Raw genomic sequence first — 5,689 nt, forward strand, 5'->3', positions numbered from 1 at the left:
AAGCTAAACAGTTACTTACTACTATCAAGCTCTTAAGAGTTTGGTGGCAGTCACTCTTAAGTAGGCACTCTTTAAGTGGATTCCTTATGGTAAAAGCTAAACCTGTTTTCTCGATTTTAAATGTGGTTAAGATGTCCAGGCATGGAAGGAAGCAAGCTGAACCATCACCAGTACACAATAATTAAATACAACATAGTAGAAATATTTCATCTCTGAGAAGTCAGACACATGATTTCTCAAAAATCACAAATGGGACGCAGATTTAGTTGCTGACTTCAGTGATAGCCTGGAACTGGCAATTTATGGCCATCTTTAGCTCCAACAAAAAGTATAAGAAAGAGTGATGAGATCAATATTCACCATTCTTGGATCTTCAGCAAATTCAGGATCAATGTAGAAAAACCCTGGCATGTCTACTTCCTCTTGTGGATTAAGCCTTTGTTCTTCAAAACAGAAGCACTGTATTCTATTGAAATACTGTCCAGCTTCAAATGGTACAAGATTGTATGTAGAAATCCCGATGACTGGCTTGTCAGTCGGGTTCTTAGCTTTGTAAAATGCCAGTGCCGTCTCTCCTGGCATTACATATATTTCCGTTTGCTGAGGTCTAAAGTTCCACTGGAGACTTGCATGCACATCCGCATTAAAGGTTACTTTAGAGGGAGGGGGGAACGGGGAGGGAGCGGGGGAAAAAAAGAGGACCTGATGCAAAGGGCTTAAGTGGAGAGCAAATGCTTTGAGAATGATTGGGGCAGGGAATGTGCAGATGTGCTTTATACAATTGATGTATGTATATGTATGGATTGTGACAAAGTTGTATGAGCCCCTAATAAAATGTAAAAAAAGAAAAGAGGAGAAAAAAAAGAAAATGATTAGGGAAAAGAATGTACAGATGTGCTTTATACAACTGATGTATGTATATGTATGGATTGTGATAAGAGTTGTATGAGCCCCTAATAAAATGTTTAAAAAAGAAAAAAAAGGTTACTTTAATAATGCGATCCTTAACAGGCACCATGTTTTCAATCTGGTTAGATCCATGACCAGCTACAGCTGACCCTCCAAGTCCAGTAGTCTGGCAATAGAGCCGATAAAGGGGCACCGCTGCGTAGGACGCCCCCAGCATGGCCATGGCGACCGAGGTCACGTATGTGAGGACAGTCTTGTTGCGGCGCCGCCAGGCCTCCTCCTGCGCGCGCATGAACGGGTTCGTGCTCTTTGGCCCCTGAGGCGGCTGCAAAAGCAGGCCCAGTGCCTGGCTCCGGAGCCCCGACGTCCCTAGCCGCCTCTGTCCCCTGTCAGGAGCTTGGGTGCCACTCCGCCATGGGCAGAGGAGGGGCTCTAGCCTCTGGTCAGCAACGCAGCGTGACCCCAGCGCCCGGCACACAGCTCCAAGTTCCTCCATGCCATGAGCCAGACCTGATCTGGTTTTCAACATTCTCTCTCTCTCCCTCTGTTTCATATTGGGTATACTCTACTCAGATGTATTTTGTCATTGGTGGTAACCCTACTGAATTTATATTATTATCTTTTCTGTTTTTCTCAGAATATGAAACCTGGGATTGATGCACCTATAGACACAGCAAGTAAAATAGGATATGGTGGGGTGGGGCTATGGGAGACAGACAGAGTAAGATGGGGTTGATATTAAAGAGTTTAGGAAGTAAGAAAATATTTTGAAACTGACTGTGGTAGCAAATGTACAATATGTCTTGATGTGATTGAGCTATGGAATTATACGATATCTGCATTATCACACCCAAAAATGGTTTTTGGAAAATAAAAAGCAAGATTATGTGCTTCATAAAATGAAAGGTATAAGAGATTATACAATATAAATATTTAAAACCCCATATAAAATTTAAAATATTATTGTAGTAAATGAAATATAACAGAAATAAATGGAGGAGCATGTCACGGTATTTATTGTAAAACTCAGTGACTCTAAATCTTGCCATTTCTAAACTGAATGATAAATCCAATGTGATAACATTCAACATCTATGTAAGGATAAGGTCACTAGAAGAACAAAACCAGAGCTGCATAGAGAGATAAAGAGAACTGCTCATGCAGTTGTAGAAGTGGGCACCTCCATTCTGACTCTAAGTCCTCGAGTCTTAGTTAGGCTTCTCCTGACTTATGTAGCTTCAGGGGCTGATAAATCTACAATAGGCTGGAGCACAACTTGATGATAGTTTCAAAGGCAGGTAAATAAAAACAAGTCATACTTGTTATTGAAGATGTATATTACTTCAAGGTCAGATCACATGTCAGATACCAGGCCACTGTGGACTCTCAGGATTGGCGGGGGTTATTTCAAGCTTTCGGTCAAATTCAAAACCTAGAGCTTGAAGAGCCCAGATGCAGGATCCAAACCCAGAAGGAAACGAACAAGTTTCCCTACCAATCTGTTTATAAAGGAAGTAGATCACATTCACACAGAATATTTGTTTTCCAGTTGCTTCAGAGCTTTGTCCTGAGTAAGGGAGGTACACTCTACCCTAATCATACAACTGCTTGGCTACGCACAGCAGACCCCATTATGGAATTGATTGAATTGTGTTCTTTCACATGATGAGGAATTACTAGGTGCCAACTACCAAACCACTAAGCACACTACCCCGCCAAGTTGACACAAGCCTAACTATAATAGTCCTCAACAGATACTTTGAAAATCATCAAACTCTTTTACCACTTATTTAAGACCACAGTGCATTAAAACACAAAACCAAAATTAAAACAGCTGACCAGATTTTAGAGAACTTTATGATTTTGTGTCTTTTATACAACTATCAAAACAATAAACAACATAAGGCATCATTAGTTTGCCCTTTATGTTTGCTTGATTCATTCATTTAAACAATATGGTATGTCACTGTTATACTTTACAATTCCCTAATGGCAAAGACATTGAACATGCCATCATATTCTCACCAATATAGCTATAGTCTTTGGTGTCTGGTTCGAGTTTGGGATTTCTGATGCTTGTGTGGGAGGAAGTGATAGGTTGTTTTTCTTTTTAAGTTTTCCTATTTAATTTGTATTGTCAAGTATATGTGCAGCAATATTATCTTATGGCTAATATCCCTCTGCAAATTCTGGGCCAAAGAATTTCAGGTGACCATAATCTTATGCTCAGATTTTCACAGTGTTGAAATATATATTTATGTAGAAATTTAAAGATATTCTAACTGACCAGAAAATTAATATGGCCAACCCTAATCTGGGGGAAATAATCTATGATATGAGGGAGAGAAATGAGGAAGGAATCTGAATGGGGAATGGCTTTGTAAACTGCATGTCTAGAGACAATCCCACAGATTCCATAGGCATTAAGGTGAATAATTTTCCTTGAGTCTAGGAAATAAACACAAGCTTTAGATCTCTGAGTAGTTTTCAGAGGGCTGTGCCCAGCGTGCAAATGAAGAGGATGATTTTGGTTGGAAATGCTCACATTTCATATAGAACAGAATCCCCTGGGAAAGGGGCATTTAAAACAGTATGTATGGTTGTCCCCTAAATTTTGAGGACTAGTTGCCTGAATAGACCTTATTTTAATCCAGGGTGCCTGTTGAGTCTCAAGCAGGTGTCTTTTTTTCAAAACCTGAAATATCATTATTCTTTTTATGCCCCCCTGATAACTTGAATTTCCACTCACTTCTCTGCTGTATCTTTACACTTGAACTCCTGACAGGTTTTGCCCAAATTTTGGATGTGCTCTGGAAAACCAAGTGACTGACATCTCACAGTCTTGCATCAATTAGAAGTTATAGAGTTGAAACTTTTCTTTTCTGGGATCCACATTCTCCAGTTGGAAACCTCCTCCCTGAGACCCTATGACACTGGCATCTCTTTATTTACACTGAGATTGGCCTTAGTTATCAAAACCTGAGACGTGTTGTTGGTAGGAGTGCTGGAGTTGGTGATGGCAGTGGTTCAAAGAAAACCCCAGAAGACTTTGAGGAGGTTGATAAGGAAGTGTTAGTTTGGAAAGAAAAGGTGTTTGGAGAGCGTGGGTGATGAAGATACCCTGGTGTCCACCTGATGTTTTCAACAAATGATAGCCTGTCCACTCTCTGGGCACAGGACATACAGGAGCCCAAGGCAGGGCAGAGACTTTGAGGGGCTGGAGGGAGAGAATATTGAGCTCAGAAATATTTGGTTTTCCTTTTATCTTTAATACACACTGCTTAGGTCAAGTGCTCTCTCATTATAGACTAACATGCATACGAGTTCAAACACAGTTACCCTAGCATGGGCTCAGGAGGTAGAGGGTTGTCTGGTCTCTATCACTTTCTGTTTATAAAGACAGTGCTCGCTCACATGCAAATCATTCTTCGGGCACTAGGATAAATTTCCCTTGGGCAGGAAAGCTATCAGTTCTCTTCAGACAGGCCTTCAGGTCTCTTGGGAATGCAGAGCTGTGGTCTAAAGATGCTATTGCTGTGTGTTCTCCTGTGCCTCCTGACAGTTCCCCAAGGTGGGAGATTCAGATATCTGACCGGGGTCTGTGGGGATGGTTGTGAACTCAAGTGAATAATGGGGACCATCTGTTTTTGTTTGCAGGTGTCCTGTCCCAGGTGCAGCTTCAGGAGTCGGGTCCAGGACTGGTGAAGCCCTCCCAGAAGCTGTCCCTCATCTGCACTGTCTCTGGCTTCTCCATCACAAGCAGTGGTTACTGCTGGCACTGGATCCGCCAGCCCTCAGGGAAAGGGCTGCAGTGGATGGCATGGATATGCTCTAGTGGCGGTACAAATTATAACCCATCATTCCAAAGCAGACTCTCCATCACTAGAGACACATCGAATAATCAGTTCTCCCTGCAGCTGAGCTCCGTGACTGCTGAGGATTCGGCCATGTATTACTGTGCAAGGGAAACACAGTGAGGGGAAGTCAGTGTGAGCCCAGACACAAACCTCCCCTGCAGGGAAGACACTGGGCAGCAGGGGGCGCGCAGAACTCACTGAGTGCGCACATCCAGCCCTAGACAGGCACAGATAGATGATGGAGCATTTCCTTTTGGAATCAGGGTTCCTTCCGTCTTTCATCTCTCAGCATGTCGACGGACATTTTTTTCTTTTTCTTACTCTCTAAATTTTTTCCTCACTGCCGACCTGAAGGAGAAATTAGCATTCTCTGTGTGCAATACAAATAGTAAAGTGACTCTAAGAGTTCATTTTCATCCTATAGAACCCAGTTTCCTTCTTGAAAAATAGGTTATCATGATAATTCTCACCCTATCTGTTACTCAAAACCTATTGACAATAAAATACAGGCATGTCCAGATTCATGCGTGCAATGAATGATTTCAAATGTACTGAACTCAGTGACCTCCTACAGTCCAGGGTCAGGTCTATGAAGATTTCCTTCTGCATTGTTCTCTGTGCACTGTTGGCAGTGAATGACTAATGATCTCTATGTCTGAGAAAACAATGGTGGTGACTTCTGGGGCTAAATTTCTGACACGTCCTTAGTGATGCTTGCTACCCATTGTCTCCCTGTATGCAGAAACAAAGGTTCCAGGCACAGAGAGACCCCTGCCACTGGGAACAGGTGAACTGAATGACCTGTCTGTTGGGTTGAGTCATTCGAAAGATCATTCATTGGAGTCACAACGAAGGAAGCACTCATTGGAAGACATCTTTGATTCCAAAGGATAATAAATGTGTCGCAAGAGGAGCAAATTGCA

General features: G+C 42.2%; 1 pseudogene; it reads right to left on the minus strand.

Moving 5' to 3' along the window:
- Positions 1-275: 275 nt before the first annotated feature.
- LOC142436577 (cytochrome c oxidase assembly protein COX11, mitochondrial-like) lies at positions 276-1,405 on the minus strand (annotated as a pseudogene).
- Positions 1,406-5,689: the final 4,284 nt, after the last annotated feature.

This window comes from Tenrec ecaudatus, unplaced genomic scaffold (assembly GCF_050624435.1).
Source record: "Tenrec ecaudatus isolate mTenEca1 unplaced genomic scaffold, mTenEca1.hap1 Scaffold_423, whole genome shotgun sequence".
NCBI lineage: Eukaryota > Metazoa > Chordata > Mammalia > Afrosoricida > Tenrecidae > Tenrec > Tenrec ecaudatus.